Source organism: Tamandua tetradactyla, chromosome 14 (assembly GCF_023851605.1).
Source record: "Tamandua tetradactyla isolate mTamTet1 chromosome 14, mTamTet1.pri, whole genome shotgun sequence".
Classification (NCBI taxonomy): Eukaryota; Metazoa; Chordata; class Mammalia; order Pilosa; family Myrmecophagidae; genus Tamandua; species Tamandua tetradactyla.
This window is the reverse complement of record NC_135340.1, coordinates 69,976,908-69,999,545: the sequence shown is the minus strand read 5'-3', so window position 1 is coordinate 69,999,545 and position 22,638 is coordinate 69,976,908. Positions and strand designations below refer to the sequence as shown.

General features: G+C 37.6%; 1 long non-coding RNA gene across 1 annotated transcript in view; it reads right to left on the bottom strand.

The window, feature by feature from the left end:
- The window catches only part of LOC143655165 (uncharacterized), a 49,995-nt gene extending 29,545 nt beyond the window's left edge, over positions 1–20,450 (bottom strand). Inside the window, exon 1 of the long non-coding RNA XR_013162087.1 lies at positions 20,266–20,450. This is a non-coding gene — a long non-coding RNA (uncharacterized LOC143655165). The remainder of the gene's footprint in view (positions 1–20,265) is intronic.
- Positions 20,451–22,638: the final 2,188 nt, after the last annotated feature.

Below are 22,638 nucleotides of genomic sequence, written 5' to 3'. Positions count from 1 at the left end.
ACAGCTAACTTCCTTTCATATATTGTTGGCCAGCTTTGGATTTCATGCCCATTCCTAAAAACAAAACCAAAAACAAAAAAACAAAACAAAACAAAGGCAAGAAGAGAGTTACCATGTTATGTTTAGGTCGGTGGTTCTCAAAGTGTGGTCCCTGCTATATCAGCATCAGCAGCATCAGCAGAATCAGCAGCATCAGAGAACTTATTAGAAATGCAAGACCTAAAGAATGAATAACTGGTAGTGGTGTCCCATTAATTGGTATTTTCACAAGCCTTCTAGGTGATTCTGAGGTAATTCGAGTTTGAGAACCACTGGTTTAGACTAATCATGAAGGAAGAATGTATGTTAGACAAGAAACTATAATGCTCATGACGGGGGTCAAACATTGGAAATGTAGGTCAAAGTAAGGATTTAGATATTACAAGTGCAGTTTAAAACCACTCAGGATTTTAGTCAGGAGAAAGTCTTTAATCTATTTACCTTTCATCTATCTGTTGCATGGAGAATGGATTGTAAGGGAGAGCAGGAGTAAAAGCAGAGAAATAATTATTTAGGAGGCTATTACCCTTAGAGAAAATTAATGATGGCTTGGTCTAGAATGACAGTAATGGAGATAGCGAAGGGTGGCTGGATTTGGACTATGGTTTAGAGGTAGAACCCAAGGAGTCTGCTGATGGATTGAAGAATGGTATGTGGGAATGGGGTGAAGAGATGGAGGGAATGGAGTAGACCAATCAAGAATAAAGGTGAAGTTTATAGGAATTAAAGAATCAAGGTTTTTGGCTAGAGCAATGGGTTAGTGCTATTGCTACCAAATGAGTTGGGGAAACCCATAGAGGAGTATGTTATGGGTTTGAAAATAAAGATTTCTGTCTAGGCGTGTTAAATTTGAGATATCTATCAGATATGCAATAAGACACATTAAGCAGACAGTTTGCAGGATTTCAAGTGGACATATCCACTTTGATTTTGGGGAAAGGTAAGGGTTGGAAATATAAATTCTGGAATCCTTAGCACCTGCATGGTGCTTATAGTCATGTAACTATATGATATTGCCTTTGGGAGATTATTATAACAGAGTAGACGCGTGTGTGAAGGATGATATTCAGAAGTTAGGCAGAGGAAGAAGACCTAAGAAAACCTGAAGGAGAAACCATTGGAGTAAAACATAAGGGCTGTGGTATTATAGAAGTCAAGGGAAGAATGTGTTTTAGGAAGTGAGTAGTAATAACACTAGAGTGCTGATGAGATTAAGTTGGAGGCAGAGAATTGCCCATTGGATTTGGCAAGGAGGAAGTAGTCAGTAACCATGACAAGATGTTTCAGTGGAGTGGGTTTCAGATAGACCAGATGATCAGGAAGTAGAATGGTTACAAACAACTCTTTTTTTAAAAACGTTTTTCATTGTGAAATATAACATATATATATAGAAAAAGAAAAAGAAAAAGAAAAAGCAATAATTTTTCAAGTACCCTTCAACTAGTAGTTATAGAACAGATTTCAGAGTTTTTTTTAAGAGTTATCATTCAACTATTTCAGTTATTTCCTTCTAGCTAGCTGCTCCGAAACACTGGAGGCTAGAAGGAATATCAGTAAAGTGATTCAGCAGTCATGCTCACTTATTAAATCCTATTTTCTCTGTTGTAACTCCTCCTCTCCTTGATCCTTCTCCCAATCTATAGGGAGCTTTAGGCAATGCCCATTCTAACTTTTTGATATTGAGAAGGGCTATCCACACTAAAAGGTAACAGCTGGCAACACTAAAGGTTAAGAGGGTGTAAATAGTTGGTAATCTTGGAGAGGCTGGTCCCTCTGGATTTCAGAGGTTATTAGACAACTTTTTTGTTTACTTTTATTGTAAGTGATGGCAAAAAAATGGCATAGCAATTTTAAGGGATGTGGGCTCAAGGAAGAATGCTTTTTAGGATGTAAAATATTTAAATGTTTGTGTGATATTTGGAATCATCCCATTGAGTGGGGTGAATGATAGTGTAGAAAAGAAAGAGGATGATTAGTTGTTAATTGGTAGGGAACCAAGGGACTATAGTATGGGACAATTAGATTTTGATAGGTAAAGAGAAAATGAAAATGTCTGAATAGTGAGAAATTCTAGAGACTTAGAGAGCAAGTAAAATATGCCAAAAACAATCTCAAACTAAAACTCAAAATCAGGTCTTGGATATGTTCCAATTTTTAAATAATAATTTGTTTAATATCTTTTCTTTTTTCTCCTTTACATTATTTCCTAAAAATTTATCAATTGTAGTGGATGTGGATGTAAGGGGGTGGTAAATTTAACATCTTGCTTCCTTTGGGTGATCACTGATGCAACATTCTACTTAAGCCAGTGGCTTTGAAGTCTGTTTTTTAATAGCATTTCATTTATTATCTCCCAAAATTTATTTAATAGTATATATTTTTCTCATCTTCATCTCTAGTAGCTTTCAGTTTTTTGTTTTCTTTGATGCTGTTTTCTTTTCTTTCTTTCCTTCTTTTTTATTATAGAAATTGTAGGTTTATAGAAAATCATGCATAAAATACAGAGTTCCCATATATCTGCCCATTATTCATACCTTGCTCCTATTTTGATTCTTAGTCTACAACAAAGCCTTTTTCCTAAAGTCTGTTTTTGGTAGAAATCTTTTCTGCAAGTGTCTTAGGTCAGAATGATTTGAGAAAGTACAAATATGTTGAAGAGTTGCAGAAGTACAACAGAAATTTAGGTAAATTGAAAAACTTCCAGGCTAATGAATTTATCGAGGGAACTTGCAGGAATCAACTACAAGAAGATAGAATAAAAAGTACACACAAGAAGAGAAATATATAACCTAAAACTCAAGTGACAGCTGTAATTGGCTTCTGTAGGAGAGAGAACTTGATCAAATTGAAAGGTGGGGAGGGTAAAGGAAGGTTAATTGGAAATGGTTATTTATAGGTTTGTATCTCTTACTTTCCTTAGTCTATGAAAGTACAGACTAGGTCATGCTTATGTAGGCAAGAATTGTGTATGAAAAAAAATAAGCACATCTTAGTGATTTTTCAGAAATATACCTACAGCTGCATCTTTGAAGAATTGCACTGTGACCTCCTAGGACAGGACTGAACTCTTTGGGATGAACAACTTAGCCTCATGGAAGAGAAAGAGCAGGGAAAATGACCAGGATGCTGGTAACACAGGTGCTATACCACGTCACTAAAGATATTGCTCTCTGCCTTCCCGATACCGCATTCCTACCCTGTATGGACATGGATATTTGAGCTGCTTTCACGACAAGGAATGAGGTAGTTATTTTAGAAAGAGGGTAGAGCGTGATGGTTAAGGATTTTGACTTGATGTTCAGACAGCTTGGGTTTAAATCTCAGCATTATTTAACTTTTTTTTTTCTTGAGCTTCAGTTTTCTCACCTGTTAAATTGGAATAACACCAGTAATCGTTTTTGTGGGATCAGTAGTAAGTTTCAGTCTGATACGCAGAATTGTACTTTTTAAAAGAAAATAAAGTATGGCCTCATAAATAGAAAAGGAAGAAAATACTTCTTAAGTGTCTATAATGTCTAGGTGGTTTTATGTACATTATAAACTTTATTATTCTTATAATCCTCTGAATTTGGTGGTTTCATCCCACTTTATGAAAGAGGAAACTGAAGTTTATCATGTTTAAAAACTTGCCCCAATTCAACCCAGCTACTGGGTTAAACCCTAGGTCTGTGTGACTTAAAACAACTGTTTTGGACTGAGGCCAAAAATAAATTAAATAACCATGTTTTTAAGGTCAATACAACTATTATTTGTATTTTGTTTGGAATACTGTGTATACAGACATGTCCACTGCTGTGCTGTTTCTTTTAGAAGTGATTTTTACCACCCACTGCACAGTGGAATTACCTGAGCAGATGAAAACTTTACTGTTGCCTGGGTCCACCCAGAGATTATGAATCATTTGTTCTGAGGGGCCTATACACTGAGATTTTTAAAGCCCCCCAGATTATTGTAATGCATAGCCGAGGTCGGGGAGCATTGTACTAAAGGGAACAATATTCCCCATAGCCTTTCCGAGTGGGTAACGGTTATGTTTTGTGCCATGTAATCCTGAATACTCATTTTATCTCCATAGTTGATTGGACTAAGCCCAGCCAACCTATAGAATATATGGTGGGTTGAATCATGTTCCCGTATAAAGACTTGTTCAAGTCCTAACCCCTGGTCCTGTGGATGTGGGACCTATTTGTAAATAGGCTCTTCAAAGATTCTATTAGTATAGATAAACCAAGTTGAATCTGGGTGCATTTTACTGAGTCCTTATAAGCAGAGGAAATGTGGGCCCAGCAGGAGAAGATAGGTTGAGAAGTGGCCATGTGACAGAGGCAGAGATTGAGTTTTAGACTGTAGCAAGCCATCACCTGAATGCTACAAATTTCAAGGATAGTGTGATCCTTAAGGATAGTTTGGACATCTAACCTCCATAACTATGAGAAAATAAATTCCTGTTGCTTAAACTAACAAGTTTGTGGTATTTTGTTATGGCAGCGCTAGCAAATTATGGCAGAGATGTTAACTGCTTATAGCATGCCTTATGTAGAAATAAAAGAAGTTAATCAAATTCTCTCTTTTTGAAATTTAATTTGAAAGTGCTAAGAAAAGAAGGTTGTAAGCTAGTAGTTCCCAAACTTTGGGCATTAGAATCACCTAGGTAACATTTAAAAACCTGGCTAGGACATTGTATTAGTTAGGGTTCTCTAGAGAAACAGAATCAACAGGGAACACTTGCAAATATAAAATTTATGAAAGTGTCTCACGTGACCGTAGGAACGCAGAGTCCAAAATCCACAGGGCAGGCTGCGAAGCCGATGACTCCAATGGATGGCCTGGACGAACTCCACAGGAGAGGCTCACCAGCCAAAGCAGGAATGGAACCTGTCTCCTCTGAGTCCTCCTTAAAAGGCTTCCCATGATTGCATTTAGCATCACTAATTGCAGAAGACACTCCCCTTTGGCTGATTACAAATGGAATCAGCTGTGGATGTAGCTGACGTGATCATGACCTAATCCTATGAAATGTCCTCATTGCAACAGACAGGCCAGTGCTTGCCCAATCAGATGAACAGGTACCACAACTTGGCCAAGTTGACACCTGTCCCTAACCATGACAGACATAATCAAATGCAACCTATCTGTATATGTCATTTGAACAATTGAAACATGGGGAGCCCAGAATAAGAAAGAGGTCTTTAATCCTGTATAGTTTAATGTAGTGCTTGGATACATGCTGGAAATTATTAAGCAGATAATCAAAAAGTATTGGCAAAGTCCCTTGAGGGATGGGAGAAAAAGTATGAAACTATTAAATTTTACCATCAGGGAATCCCCTGGTACTGTGTCAAACTTTAGAGATCCCCAAATCAATAGGCCAAGCCCTTGATCTTGAGGCTTACTCTTGTGAAGCTTATGTAGGTAGCAGAGAAGCTTAGCCTACCTATACTTATACCTAAGAGTTACTTCTGGAGGACCTCTTTTATTGCTCAGATATGGCCTCACTCTCTCTAAGCCCAACTCTGCAAGTGAAATCATTGCCCTCCCTCCTACTTGGAACATGACTTCCAGGGGTGAAAGTCTCCCTGGTGATGTGGGAGATGACTTCCAGGGATGAGTCTGGCCCTGGTACCATGGGATCAACAATGCCATCCTGACCAAAAGGGGGAAAAGAAGTGTAACTAATAAAGTATCAGTGGCAGAGAGAGTTCAAATAGAGTGAAGGGGATACTCTGGAGGTCACTCTTACACAAGCTTCAGTTAGACATTGTTACCTGTTATAACCTGCCAACCCCCAGACAGGACCATTCCTGCCTATCCTAAATAAAAACTAGGGCAATATATGAGACTCCACAAGGGTTCCATGTACTAGAGTAACTTTCCAGAAACCTACAATCTCCAGATGGGTCCCTGGACCAGATAAATCCTGAAACCTAGCGGTCCCAGCCTCTCCAGAACACCAGATAGTTCCCTCTCCCTACCCCATATCTGCCCCTTCCAACATGAAAAATTTAGAATGGCCATAGCCCAAACACCCCTAAAGAGAGGGACAGAAAGATAAAAGGTGATGGTGGAGTTATACAGAGAAGGTAGGATTTTACAAGTGAATATGAATGCTGAATCATTAAATTGATATCTCCTTTAGTCTCCAGTATCTTAGAGCAGCTAGAAGTAAAAACCTAAAATTGCAGAATTGTAACCCATGCCAAACTCTGAAATCTGTTCTACAACTAATTGTGCTGTGCTTTGAAATTTATTGTTTCTTTTTTGGTATATATTTTCTGGCAACCTCTACAGAAGGAAAAATCTGAGAGGATGGTATGGTAGCCCATGACAAACTGGAATCTGTCCTGTAACTACTTATTGGAGAGTGCTTTGAAAACCATTGCTTTTTTATTTTTTTGCTTTGTATATATGTTATATTATACACTAAAAAAGTAAAAAAAAAAAAAGAATTTCTTATAAATGCTTACAAAATTATGCTTGTTTTAACCAAAAATAAACGAACAAAAAACCCAAAACCCAAAATAAAAAAAGTACCTTAAAAATAAAATGTTGAATAAATAGGAAAAATTTTAGAAGATAGAAAATTATATTATAATATAATTAAAGGATACATATACCTGTATATGTAGTAGAATGATTGATTTACATTATACTCTATGAAACTGGTTGTTTCGATGATTATATGTATTATATGTGAAAGCACCAAAAAAAGTTCATGATACATTGTAAATGCTCAAAAATTATAAAAAGGCAATGCTTCTTTATACCAATTCTTCTCCCTCCTTCTCCTTTTTCTTCTTATTAAAATATGGACTGTAAGAATATGTGCCAATTAATTACCATGATTGTCTCTGGGAGGGAGGTGATACTAGGACTAGAGTACAAAAGGAGCTTCAAACTTATCAGTAATATTTTATTTATTTTGTCTACTTAAATAGGTGAAAAAATATAATAAATTGACTCATTCCGAAAAAAAAATTTTTTTCGACCTCCTACCTGCCAAATTTGAATATCTGTAGAGGTTGCCAGGCATTCTGTAGCTTTTAAAGATTCTAGGCAATTACAATATAAAAAAAAAAATTGGAAACCAGTGCAGTAAGAAGTGGAAGCTTAAATCTAATGGTCATTATGTAGAGCAGTATTTCTCAAACTTAAATGCTAATTCAGATTCAGTAGGTCTGGTGTGGGGCCCCAGAGTCTGTATTTCTAATAAACTCCTGGGAAGGCCAAGGCTGCTAGTTCCCAGATGACAATAAGAGTGCCTGAGAAGCCCGGGTGGCAGGCTAAAATCAAAATGAGAGAATGGAAATTATGAGATTAACGACAAAAGATAAAGACCAGAGGATGAGAATGCTCATCTGTAGGAAAAGGAGACTGGACTAGATGCTTGTGGAATTAGCCTGATGGAGCAGTTTTAGAATAAAGGTGCCTGGCCACCTGACGCTGAGATTGCTAGAGATTCCTTAGATTTAGAAAGACCTTTAAGTTCCTCTTGTTCTTAGGACCAATTTGGATTTCTTGAGTTCCTAGGCATATGTGTTTTTATTCTTTGCTTTCATTAACTGAAGCAAGTTATGTCAGACACTCTTGGTTACCCTAGATGGTTTTTCTCTTTCGGCCTCTCAATTTCATTCCATTATGGTATTAGATTTCTATTTCTACATAACAAACTTCCCTCAAACATTAGTGATTTAAAACAACAAACATTCATTTTCCCATAGTTTCTGTGGGTCAGACTTCCACAGTGGTTTAATTAGGAAGTTCTGGCTCAGAGTCTCTCTTGGGGCAGCATTTCCAAGTGGGCTCACTCACGTGGTGTAGGCTGGAGGCCTCCGTTTTTCACCTTGTGGGGCTCTTAGGGTATCTTCATAAAATGGTCACTGGCTTCCTTCAAAGTCAGCATTTAAGAGACAGATTAAGCTGAGGGATGGGAGAGATTAAGCTGAGAGATGAAAGCTGCAATGTCTTCTACGAACCGTTGTTTAAGTTATATGCCATCACTTCCACTTTATTCTATCTGTTAGAAATGAACCACTAAGTCCATCCTATAGTCAAGGGAAGGGAACTTAGGCTCCATCTTTTGAAGGGAATATTAGAAAATTTGTGGACATATTACATTATTGCAGATGTCTACTTCTCTTGCACATAGCCATGTGCTTCAGGGAAAGCTGATTACATTCTCAGCAGGTGGAACCTCATTGGTCTAAGTCAGGGGTTCTCAAACTGCATGAGCACCATTCGGGAACTGAGTATGTCAATACTTGGGCCCTATCCCAGAATTAATGAATTAGGAAAATCTGAGACGGGTGCCTGGCAATCTGTGGTTTACCAAGCCCTCCAGGTGACCAGGTGATTCTTAAGCATCAGCTTTAGCCAATCTTGGTTATTTGATTATGTTTGCCAGCCAATGATTTAGGGGCTCAGCTTTGGAATCAGCCCTGGCCAATGAGTTGTGAGTGTGTATAAACTGGGGGTTTCTGGGAAAGGTTTCCTTGTTGAAAAGAAGCAGTTGGATGCGCGGGATAAGCTGAATGTGCTTGGATGTGTGATGTTGAAGTGGTTGCAAACATTTTTCTACCAGACCGAGGTTGAAGGCATCAATTAGAGCAGAAATGACAGAGTTTTGGAGACTGTGCCTGGACGTACTTCGATGGATGCCGCTCCTACTATGGACTTGTGATTTGGGTGAGCTGACATGTTCATTAGTTGTTTATGCTAAAAACAACTAAAAAAAACAACTAAAAGAAAGATTCTTTTCTTTACAGAACATGTGGGTTTACAGAACAATCATGCACAAAATACAATACGCCCATCTGCCACCCCACCATCAACATCCTGGGTGGAGCATTTGTTGAAATTGATGATAGTATGCTTTAATCATTGTACTGCTAACTAAAGTCCAGGGTTCAATCTGGGGGTCACTCGTTTATGCCAATTTGAGTCAGGGTTTTCTATTACTTGCAGCTGAAATCACCCTGATTTACAACCTAAGTGAGTCCTTGTAACCAAGTGTCTAGTTCAGTGATTTCAGTTCTGTCTGTGCACTTGGATTATGTGAAATGTTCTTAAAAAGCCAGTCCTGGGCTCAGTCCCAGAGATTCTGATTTAAGTAGCCCAGCACAGAGCCTTGCATCAGAATTCTGCAGCAGGCAATTGGAAAGTGCAGGCTGCATTGAGAACCATTGGCAAATACGATTACTGGGAGTCTGTCTGTTGAGGTATAGAAAACATTTTCTCCCCTAACATTATCTGCAAGCTACTCAGATGAGAATTATATAAAAGTGAAAGAAGTCGGTTGGGGTTTACTTTTTTCTTATGTAGTTTGACGCTAAAGTAACATTTGCTAGGTTAACATGACTGCTTTTCTGTATCAACTAATTCCTTCCAATTAAACGACTTGTCCTGATTTCTGCTTCTTCTAGTTTCTTCTCTTTGAGTGGTTATTGGAACATCCTGTGAGAACCCCTCTTGAAGGAGTCTTTTTATAGCTTTTTCTTACCATAAAAAGACAACTCTGGCGATACTTTGTCCAACGTTATTGAAAAGTTTTTTTTCTGTATAGGTTTTGATTGGAGTCCTCTGCACACGTCTTCTCAATTTGTAATTGCTTCTTATCTTGTTACTACTATTTCAGCTTGAGATGTTCACTAGGAGACACGTCTGGACTTTCACTCTAACGTTGTTAGAGGTAATGGGGCATTGGCATTAACCTTGAGTGTCCTCTAGGGGAAGAGAAAAGCAAAATGTGGTAGATGGGCTATCTTGTTAGAAGCAGCAACGAACTGCATGGTTAGAATTTAAAAACACAGTATTGGGTGAGAAACAGGACAAGGTCTCTGGCGTAATACAGTTTTGGAAATTAAAATAGCATGGAAATGCTATTTTCAAAAGACTGTGTAGTCTTTGTTTCTATATGGACGTATATAAATTCAAATGTATATATACAATTTTAAATATCATTGTATGCTTCCTGTAGGAAAGGAAAACTGGAGATGATGGGGGAAAAATGAGGAGACTTGTAGAGGACAATAGTGTCCCATGGACAGAAGAGTATGACTATCCAAAATGTTTGTACCTGAGATTCTTCCCCCACCCCCCAAAACCTCTAAAACTTTGAACTATGTTGTAGTATTTGAAAACCTACAGTTGAGATGGAGAATTGCATGTTACATAGGAATAAACAAGGTGAAGCTTAAGTTTAAGGGTTTAGTTTAAACAGAAGACTTGGGGTTACTTCTTTGGTTTGTGCAGGTTGCACAGGGGCCCAGCTCCGGGGCAGGTAAGAGTGGAAATTAACTCTGTGCTCCATTTCCTGTGTGGGAATGCTTTCTAACTTACAGGAAGACATATAGCAATAGAGTCCCTGTTGTGACTCTACAAGAAAGATAGAGACTGTGTTTTCTTTACTTCTTTGTGCCAATATTTAGCACATATAGCTGGTTCCCAACAAAAATTTGTTGAAAGAATGAATAAATGTTTGGCAAGATATTTGGGCAGATTGAGGTTCCTGGAAGTCTCGTTCTCTCTCTCTTTTTTTTTTTTTTTTTAACTTTTTAAAAATTGTATAATATAGCATATATAAAAAGCAAAGAAATCAAAAAGGAATAGTTTTCAAAGCACTCTTCAACAAGTAGTTACAGGATAGATCCCAGAGCTTGTCAAGGGAATTTAGGGGGTTAGAGGGCATCAATATTTTTTATCATCACAATTGACTTTTCTGTAAAAAAAAAAATCATATGTATAAAAAAAGCAATATCAAAGCACAGCACTACAATTAGTTGTAGAACAGATTTCAGAGTTTGATGTGGGTCACAATTCCACAATTTTAGGTTTTTACTTCTAGCTGCTCTAAGACTGGGGACTAAAAGAGATATTAATCGAATGATTCAGCAGTCATATTCATTTGTTAAATCCTACCTTTTCTGTAAAACTCCACCATCACCTTTGATCTTTCTATCCCTCTCTTTAGGTGTGTTTGGGCTGTGGCCATCATAACTTTTCAATGTTGGAAGGGTCAGTCACTAATAGGGGTAGGGAGATGGAACTATCTGGTGTTGTGGAGAGGCTGGGCCCTCTAGGTGTCGGGACTTACCTGGACCAGGGACCCATCTGGAGATTGTAGGTTTCTGGAATGTTACTCTAGTGCCTAGAACACTTGTGGAATCTTATAAATTGCCATAGGTGTTCTTTAGGATTGGCTGGAATGGTCCTGGTTGGGGTTTGGCAGGTTATGATAGGCAACAAGGTCAACATGAAACTTGTGTAGGAGCAACCTTCACAGCAGCCTCTTGACTCTATTATTTGAACTCTCTCTGCCACTGATGCTTTATTAGTTACAGTTCTTTCCTCCCTTTTGGTCAGGATGGAGTTGTTGATCCCACAGTGCCAGGGCCGGAGTCATCCCTGGGAATCATTTCCCAAACTGCCAGGGAGATTTTCACCCCTGGAAGTCATGTTCCATGTAGGGAGAGGGCAATGATTTCACTTTCAGGGTTGGGCTTAGTCTCTTTGTTTTTTTTTTTTTTTGATAGTGTATTATCTTGAAGAATCCTTTTAGAGTAAGCATTTCCTCATATATAACCACATATATTTAAAAGTACTTTTGGTGGCTTAGAAAAATGCCTTAAGGAAAATTTCAGCTTGGTATAACATGGTAGGTAGTATGCTCTACTGGTCCAATTTCAGTCCTGGACTTGGATAGGGGTGGTTTAAGCTTCTCAAAGTATGGTTTTCAGACCACCCCCACTATCTTGGGCATGTTGGAAAGGCATTTCTTAGAATTATACTGGGACATTACTGATTCAGAAATGCTAGGAGTAGGGACTAACATTCTGTATTTTAACAAGGTCTACAAGTGATTTTGATGTGCACTTAAATTTGAAAAGTCCTTCCGTCTCCCTCTGTTTTCCTTTGGGACCCATGTTTTTATTTTAGCACTTGCTTGGGGACCCACAATGATCGTAGAGAGCTGCGTTCTGACTGCATCTTTCTTCCCATTTGTTGCTAATGAGAAGGCCCCAAGTCTTCTACTGGCAAACCATATGGAGGCTGGTGTTGGATTCAGAGGGGTTTAATTCAAGTGCTCTTAGGTTTACTCCTCAGAGCAGCACTTACATGGCCTGGAGACCTACAGAAATATCTCATAAGAAGGTGAAATAAAAATAGTTGTGAACAGTTCATTGAACTGAGGAGTTCTTTCCACTGCTTTGTTCTAGTATTGTTGTTCAAGTTGACTATGCATTACCTTAATACGTAAAAGACGAGTTACATAGGAATAGGGGGCAGGTATTTAATATAACTGTCTGAAGGTAGTGGTGGGAGGAAAAAACCCAATTACCTGGAAGTAAATAATAACATTAAATAGTAAATCAATAGTGAAATATGTACTAAGGGTGGTATTTTGGAAATAGTCTTGTTATACGAGTATTTCTATACTTCTATAGAATTGAACTGGTTTTTGAGTTAAGGACCATTTCAAAGCAAACTAAGATGAAACAAATGAGAGCAGTGACTACCAATTAGTGTAACACACAATATACATCAAATGCCCAGAATGATTGCCTGTTGAAGGGAGGGGAAGAAATATAAAGGAAAAATAACAGAAGAGGGCTTATATGGGCCAATGATAACAGGCCAGGAAACAAGGCATATGATTAAGTGTTTTTTTCCATTTCTGTGTATGATCTTCTCTTCCTATGCTTTTGAGGGTTCCTCCTTCTGGAAATTGTTAATATCCTTTACCTATTTTCCATTTGGAATTCTATCTTAATGATTTACAGGTGGTTCTTCACTATTCTAGATGTTAGACCCTTGTTGTTTTGGATATTGCTAGTGTCTTCTCCAAATTTAACATCTGTTAACTCTTTTCACAATGCCTTTTATATAGAAAGTTTGAATTTTGGTATAGCCAAATTCAGTAGGATTTGCCTTCTAGGTTGTGTGTTTTAAGAAATTCATCACTGCCTTTGTGTTAAGGATATTCTCCAAAATTTTGTTCTTTTAACTATAAAGTTTAACTTTCATGTATGCAGGTCTTCATTTTTTATTCCATTTAGGGTCCACCTTTTGTATCAGGAATTAGGCATGCTTACTGTGTTCAATGCAGCGTGCCAGTTTCCCCAGCACTATCTAAATAACCACCCTTTCACTATTGTTTGTGTTGCTACCTTTAGAATATATTAAATTCCCATATGGAAAAAAGTCTATTTCTGATCTCTGTACTTGTTTCGCTAGCCATTAGTTTGCTTTTGTGCTAGTACTGTACAGTGTTTGTGGTATATCTTCATATCAGTAGTGTCATTGTGCAATTCTTCCTTTTTTAAGGCTGTATTTATTTTTCATGGGCCTTTATTTTTATATACATTTCAGAATAGATGAGTTCCATGAATTCAGCTGGAGTTTTGATTATGGTTATACTAAATTTATTGATTAATTTGGATATGAAATAGCATTTCATAATAATAGACTATCTTCATTTATTCGTATCAGTTATTTTTTATGTCCTTTATTAGATTTAAAAGGCCCTCACCATAGTGAACTTTTGTTTCTGTAAGCTAATTCCTGGATGCTTTGTTTCTGTTGCTACTGTAAATGGTAACAATAGCATGCTTTCCAGCTGGCCATCCTAAGTTTAAAGAGATGCTGCTGATTTTTATAGGCTCATTTTTGTATTCAACGACCTGATTGACCATACTATTAGTTCTAACCATTTAGCGTTTGATTATTTCTCCTCTTCAATATTTATATTTTTTATTGTAGGTATTCTTTATCATATTTAGGAAATTCTGCTTTGTGTCTAGGTTGCTAGTACTTTATCAAATAATTATTTTATCAGTTTTTTTGTATCTGTTATCTATTATCCAGATGTTAGTCTGTCTTCCATATGTTTTATCTAATGAATGTGTTCTCTCCTTTGCTTGTTGCCTTCTGAGGAAGTTCTTCAATTTGAACTTCCAACTCCTTAATTCTTGATATTTTGCCATGCTGTGATTTATTTTGATTTTTAAAATTTCACCTCTTATTTCTACTGCTTAAAGCTTCTTGATCTTGCTTCACAGAGTTAATATTTTCCCTTATTATGAGTATTTATTAGGCTTATTTATTTATTTATTTTTTACATGGGCGGGCACCGGGAATTGAACCCGGGTCCTCGGGCATGGCAGGCAAGCACTCTTACCTGCTGAACCACTGTGGCCCGCCCTATTAGGCTTATTTTAAATGAATAATACATCAGTTCTAATAATTGTTTCAGATATTTTGTATTTTTTTAATTGTTTTCAACTGCCTTATTTTCTTAGCTCAGGCTTTCCTGGGCATATCAGCTTCTCCGTCTGGCCATGTGTACTAGGGTAGGGTCCTAATCTGTGTCTCTCCATATGAATAAGGGAAGAGGGGAAGAAAGTCAGGGTGGAGAGATCACCTATCACCAAAACATTTTTATTGCCACTACTCTTCTGGGCAAAGGTCTGTTCTGGCTTTTACCTTAAACTCTAGAGCTATTGGGATGTGACAGAAATTATCTTGGAGTCTTAGAGAATCAGTAGGTAACAAGTAAATGCTCAAGGGTGTCTGGTCTATCTCATCTTTTCATTAATTTCTCACTTTAGGAGGTCTTTACACTGCTCATTTTTTAATATCCACAGTGGTTCCTGTAGCCTGATGATTTTTACGGTGAAAAGACTGGCAATACTTTTGCAATGCTATGTGGGGAGAAGGGTGGATGGAACTTCATTGCAACTTAATCTCTCACTGCCACCTTCCCCACAGGCACTCATCCTTTAGAGAATTTGATCTTCTAAGGGAGAAAAGAAGAAAAAGAACAAATTCATGATAATTAGTAGTGGGCTATCTGTTAGATGGCGTTAATAGTGAAAAAATTCAGTATGGTTGTGAGCGATAGTTAAAGAAGTTATATTTGTTTTCCTCAAGAAATACAGTATCAGTAATAGCGCTTAACATAATTTATGTATATCTTTTTCTAAAAATTAAGGAAGAATGTATTTAACCTCTGAAGAATCAGATTATAATGTTATAAGTCTAATAAATTCTTGGATGACAGGAGATTTGGTGAAATTGAGTTAAAGGAAGTGACTTATGGACAGGGAAGAGAATTGGCAGGAGAGCTAAAGCCGGGGAACAGTCTAGGGAGCGCAATGTAGTAGGAGTGAGGACTCTGTACATTTGTTTGGAAAATTGTATGTAGTCTAATAAAACAGTATGTGGTTGGGTGAAAAATGATATTGAGGGAAGAAGCTGTGGTCAGATCAAGATGGACTTTATATGATACACTAAAGATTGGAGGTTTGTTTATCTTAAGGACGATGAAGAGTCTGCATAACACTGATTGATTAAAATTGAGATAGATTGAAGTTTATTTGGTTAAGTAATATATGGGTAACAAAGCCTGTAAATGGCTTGGTGTTCTAAAGAAGGCATAATTATTTGTATGCTATTTCTAAATAGGTATGTTTATTTAAAAAATGTCCAAATGGTTCCAAGTATTACGAGAAGCATACATATACTAAAAATTCATTGTTTACCTGAAATTCAGATTTAACTAGGCACCCTATTTTTATTTGCTAAAACAGGCAACCCTATTCATAGGTTGTATTAAATCAAGAGAATTGGGTGAACATGACCCAGGTGATAAGAAAAACATATTTTGGATAACAAAATACCAGAGGTGTTAGCTTGCAGAGCTTGATATTTTAGACTACAACAAAGGGGGAAGGGTGGCTTGGAGTTTGGGGATGAGTTGTACAGGGAACGGTGATTAAGTACCTATGGAGAAGGGCTTGAATAGCAGTTAACCCCTTCACTGTAAGTAGAAGGGAGCCAGTGGATAATGCTTTCCTCTCTCTTCCCCTGGGAGGATGGTCTTGAGATTCTCCCGTGAGTATCTCACAGGTCAAGCAGCCACCTCCCTGATGGGGGCCAATTCTACACATCCTTCTCTTTTCACTCTCATCGCTCCTCTTTTCTGTTCCCTGGTATCATAGTCACGAATAAAGTACTCATGTGTGAGGGAAAAATGGAATGAGGTGAAAAAACACAATCCAATAGAGAGGAAAGTGATGGGACAGGTCCAAATAATTAATAATTGCAATAAATAGAGTAAGTTAATCAATAAAAAGATACTGTTTAGACTAGTTTAAAACAAAGCTCAATGTTGTCCAGAAAGATTGAAAGCAATAGGAAGGAATAAAATACGCTAGATAAATACTAACCAAAATAAATATATGGTTATAAAAAAATAAATTAGAAAATATAGAAGATCCTTACTATTTTAAACTTGAGATGCCAACCATTTTAAATATCTAAAACAAAAGTGGATGAAACCACGGGACAGTTAATTCAACACCACCACAGTCAGTTGAATCAGGGTTGTAGCAAAATGGATTTCATTGCTCTTACTAAAGCCTACTCTTTGCTCCTTAAAGTCACCAAGGCAGGGCAAGGCTATCTGGACTTCTGGGTAGAAAGAATAGTTTTTGAACAGTCAAATGTTGATGAGTATCAAGTAGGATGAACACTGGGAAAAGAAACAGGTTATTGTAGACCTTTGTAAATATGGTAAATATGATTTTAATGTAATTTTCAAGGGTAAGAATCAGGCTATAGAAGGTCACAGTACAGATGGTAAGTGACAGGATAGATCCGGGAAACTTTGAGGTCTTTCATGCCACTGGAAGCACAGGAATCTCAGGGAGTGATATTGAACCTTCCTTGGCCCAGATGTGTGACTTTGCTAATTCTACTGGTATGTCCATTCCTAGACGAGAGCTGAGACTGTGGCTGCAACTCTAAAATCCCTAGTCATAAGGGAGGCACAAGTCCACTCAATTCTTAAGTCCCCAAATTTAAAGGGGAATGTCATTCTCTTTCTTTAGTCAACTCCTTGACTGACAGTGATATAGTAGGGCCATATCAGTTGGGGTGGAGCCAGCAATAAAAAATACCCCATACCAGGAAATTCAGAGGAAATAATACTGGGAATTGGTTACATACGTAACAAAAGAACTAAAGGAGTCATCATGGGTTCATGCGGAAACCAAGGGCCTTCTTGAACTGGTAGAACCCGAGTAGAAGATGGTGGTGCTGCGAGAGTCTGGTTGTTGACAATGTCTAGAATCATGATGATGACATCATTACAGAAGCTAGAACTGCTGAGGGAAGGGCTGTCTGTAGTAGAAAGAGCCACAGAATAGGCAAACCATTGCTGGGGGCACTACCTAAGGTAGAGGAAGAGGGAGAAATACTCTACCTTTCTTCCTCGCTTGTTCCAGGCTTTCATTGGTTCCTCTCATTAACGGGCCACATTTGGAAGGCATTTGGCAAGAGAGTCTAATAGGAGAAGGCTTGGAAACGGATGTAGAGCAAAGAGGCAAATGACCATTTTTCTATATCACACAGCCTTTCAAACTTTGGAGCTAAGAACTTGGCATCTTTTTTCTCTGTAGTATATGCAACTGCACTAAGCTGTTGTATTGCCTATTTAGAGAGAACAAAGGGAAGGCTATCTAAGAACAGTATTAGTCTCAGTCTGGGCAGAGCTTGACCTTCCTGGTAGGGTTTAGATGATACAAACCCCAGACTCGGCCTACAAAACTACACAATGCTCACATGTGGTTTGCCTACTTAAGAATATATTATATCTTTATTGAAGGTGTCCATTAGGACATCATACTTTTTTGAAAGTAGCCTGGGTTTGTACTAGCTCTTATAGGAGTTTCTCTACAGAATCACGTTGACTTTATGATCCCTTACATGAACTAGCTTCCAAGCTTGGCTTTAAAATCCATTCTTGGAGTGGTTATTCTCTTGGTTCTGAATGTAAGACTATATGATCTCAATTAACTACCTTTGAGAGATCATTAAATTTTGTTTCTTTCATATAACAAATTAATTATTCCTTTCAGTTTCCATATCTACAAAGTTGAAAAACATACCTTTTATATACTTTTCTAAAATGTTGAAAAAATATTGGTCCTATTATATTTCCTCAATGTGTATTCATCAATCAGTCCTCTTCAGGTATAGTCTTTCAATTAGAAACCTGACTACCCACATTATCTGCCAATTCATATTTCCCCATCTGGCTCAAGGATGACACCTGCAGCATATTTGCAATGTTTTAATGTCACAAGCCTGTTAAGTAAAGCCATTAATTTGACAGGGCTTGTTCTTGATGAATTCATATTGGTTATGGTGATCACCATTTTCTACAAATGCCCATAAATCATTTGTTTGATAGCCTGTGAATAGAACTTCATGAAAGACTGGAGCAAATGCAATGGTCTATTGCTTTCAATAAACTAGGAAGCATTTTCCCTTCTCTAGTCTTCTAGAACCTTCCATTTTCTGATTGTCCAAAGACTAATTTAGCAATTCTGAAAACTCACAGGCAAGGACTTTTAGGATTATGAATTTGAGTTACATGAATCAACTGGGGGTAGAAATTCATGAGGTGTCCTTCTCATGTAGGACTATTCTTTTTTAAATTTGGAAAAATGTAAATGCGTCATATTGAACCTAGTTTTATTATAATAAAGATCTTTTGGTATTGGTGAAAAGAGAGGTGTCCCGAGCAATGGAAAAAATAGAAACTCCAGAAATAGACCCATACAAATATGGTCATTGACTTAACAAAGGTGACAAAATAACTCAGTGGGGAAAGGATAGTTTCTTCTACAAATGGTGCTGGAGCAGTTGGACATCCATATGTTAAAAAAAAAAAAAAAGTGAACTTTGACCCACATGTCATACAGAATATAAAAACTAACAAATTGATCACAGACCTAAACGTAAAACCTAGAACAATAAAACTTCTTGGTGAGGGGAAAAAGAATCTTGTGTTCTTGAGCTAGGCAGCGATTCATTAGAGAACACTCAAAGCATAAGCTACAAAAAGAAAACATTAATGAATTGGAACCCTTCAAAATTAAGTACTTCTCTTTGAAGGGCACTGAACAAAATGAGACAGGCTACAGACTGTGAGAGAATTTTCATAACACATCTGACCAAAGATATGTATCCGGGATGTATAGATGGTCACGTAACTTAATAAGGAAACAACCCAAGAAAAATTGACAAGACTTGAACAAACCCTACAAAAAGATACAGATGGCAAACAACAACAACAACAACAAAAAAAACCATGAAAAGATGCTGAACATGGCTAATCATTAGGGGCTATCAAATTAAAAGCACAGTGAGAGGTTGCTGCATACATGTTAAAGTTGTAGAACTTAAAACACCAAGTGCCAATGATGATGCACAGCACCTGGAGGTCTCAGAGCTTTGGGCTTTGCTGGAATTCAAAATGGTGCAACCACTTTGGGAAGCAGTTTGGCAGGTTCTTTAACATACTTGTTATATAATCTAGAAACCCCCACTCCTCTCTATTCATCCAAGAGAAATGAAAAATAAGTCCTCATTGAAGATTTGTACATAAGTGTTCATAGCAGCTTAATAATTGCTAGAAACTAGAAGCAATCCAAATTCTCACTAACGGTAAATGGCTAAGCAAATTGAGTTTCATCTATATAACAAAGTACTATTCAATAAAAGGGATCAAACTACTAACACTCAATAATTATGAATATAGTATCACTGTGCCAAAAGAAACCAAAACACCCCACTATAAGACAACATATTATATGACTTCATTTATATGACACCCTGGAAAGGCCAGACTGCAGGGTTAAGAATCAGATCAATGCTGGAATTGGGGGAGGGAACAGCAATTGACTACGAAGGAGCACCAGGGAATTTTTTTGGGTAATGGTAATACTCTATCTTCATTGTAGTGGTTGTTATACCATTTTATATACTTGTCCACCAATCAACCAAATGCCTGAAAATCAAACTATGTGCCTGAAGAGGATAAATGGGTGAATTTTAATCTGTTAATTATACCTCAAAGCTGACATCTAACAAAGATTTTGTCTATATACATGTATCTCCATATAACATACACATGCATTACATGTATATAGATCTCTCAGTGTTATTTTTACCCTTTCTGATGCTTTTTATTTTTTCCTTCAGATTCACGCTTCTACCTTGTTTTAGTTTGAAGGCTGCTGGAATGTGATATACCAGAAATGGAACGGCTTCTAAAAATGGAAATTTATTAAGTTGAAAGTTTACAGTTCTAAGTCCATGAGAATGTCCAAATTAAAGCAAAGCTATAAAAATGTCCAATCTAAGGCATGGAGGGAAAGATACCTTGGTTCAAGAAGGCCGATGACATTCAGGGTTTCTATCTCAGCTGGAAAGCCACATAGTGAGATCTGCTAGCTGTCTCTTCAACAGCTTCCCCAGGGCTCTGTCGGGGCCAGTGGCTCTGCTTTTTCCACAATGGTTCCCTCTCAAAAGGCTCCACTAGCAGCCCCACCTTGAACGGGTGGAGATGCAGCTCCATGGAAATCATCTAATAAAAAGTTACCACTCACAATTGGGTGGGTCACATCTCCGTGGAAACAATAAAAAAGATTCTACCCAGCAGTACTGAATGAGGATTAAAGGAGTACACCACAGATTCAAACTAGTGTACAACTGATATTACTACTTTTCAGCCTGAAGAAAGGTTGAAGGGCGGGTCTGCTGAAAACAAATGATCAAATTTTGTCTGCTATGGATGGAATCATATCCTCCACAAAGATGCTTTCAAGTCCTAACTCCAAGTTCTGTAGCTGTGAACCCATTTTTTTTTGGCATGGGCTGGCTGTGGGAAACAAAACCGGGTCTCTGGTGTGGCAGGTGAGAATTTTGCCACTGAGCCACTATTGCACTGCTGAACTCAATTTTAAATACTGGCTCTGCAGATGATATTAAAATGAGGCCAGACTTATTCAGGATGGGCCTTAATCCATAATGGCTGGTGTCCTTATAAGCTATGTACGTGTACATGTGTTTTGGAGTAAGGGTCACATTTCATCCTTTTTCCATGTGAATATTCTGTTGTTATAGGACCATTTTTTGAATATTTTTTTTTTGAGTACTTGGGCAGGGAATCCAAGCAGACAAGAATTCTACCACTGAACTACTGTGTACCCCTCAAACTTTCTTGAGGACTATTTTAGGGTACATGGCTCAATATATATCATGGGCAGGCACCAGGAACTGAACCCGGGTCTCTGGCATGGCAGGTGAGAACTCTGCCACTGAGCCACCATTACCTTCCCTCAACATGTTTTATTTTCCAATGGGCTATGTTTATTTATTTTGAAGTTCCTTAATCTTACAATTTGGTTATGAAAGAAATAGAAATGTAATATGGCATTTTAGAGCAGGGAAGAATTTTTTCCTTCTCAATTGCATTAGTTTCATTTGTTTTTTGTTTAATTATTTTTCTTATTGTGGAATCCTTTGTGATTATGAATACAGAGACTGGATGATATAAAAAATGCTAGTGTTAAATGATACTATATTCTGTGAAACTGATATATCTACATATTTCCATCTCTCTAGAAAAACAAAAGAAAAGAATATTAACAGTAGTGCTGTTAAAGAACTGTTAGTTGAAGTGATTTTTCACTTCTATTTTCCCCAACTTTTAAAAAAGTTTAATTGTGAAATATATATACAAAATTTCCGAGTACATTTTTTTTCCAAGTGTATCTTAACAAGTAACTGCAGAACAGATTTTAAGGTTTGGTATGGGTTATAGTTCCACAATGTTTTGTTTTTCTTCTAGCTGCTCTAGATACTGGAGACCAACAGATATATCAATATAATGATTTAGCAGTCATATGCATTTGTTAAATCCTATCTTTTCTGATACATTCCTTTTCTTTAAATAACATACATAAAAGCAAGATATTTCAAAATACATTGCACAAATTAGTTGTAGAACAGATTTCAGAGTTTTGTACGGGTTACAACTCCACAACTTTAGGTTTTTATTTCTAGCTCCTCTAAGGTACTGGAGGCTAAAAGAAATACCAGTATAGTGATTCAGCACTTGTACTCATTTGTTAAACCCGACTTTCTCTGTATAACTCCATCATCACCTTTGATTTTTCTCCCATTCTTTAGCAGTATTTGGGCTATGCTCATTCTGACTTTTTCATGTTGGAAGAGGCCATCAATAACATGGGATAGGGGGATGGAGTTAGTTGATGTGCTTGAAGAGCTGGCCCCTCTCTGCATTTCAGCACTTACCTGGTCCAGGGACCCATCTGGAGATGGTTTTGGAGAGTTACTCTAGTGCATAGAACCTTTGTAGAATCTCATATAATGCCCTAGGTGTTTTTTAGGATTTGCAGGAATGGTTTTCATTGGGGATTGGCAAGTTACGATAGGTAGCAATGTCTAACTGAAGCATGCTTAAGAGTGACCTCCAGTGTAGCTTCTCAACTCTATTTGAACTCTCTCAGCCACTGATACCTTATTTGTTACACTCCTTTTCCACCTTTTGGTCAGAATGGCATTGTTGATCCTACAGTTCCAGGGCTGGGCTCATCCCTGGGAGTCATCTCCCATGCTGCCAGGGAGACTTTCATCCCTGGGTGTCATATGCCATGTAGGGGGAAGGGCAGTGGCTTTGTTTGTAGCATTGTGCTTAGAGAGAGAGGCCACATCTGAACAACAAAAGAG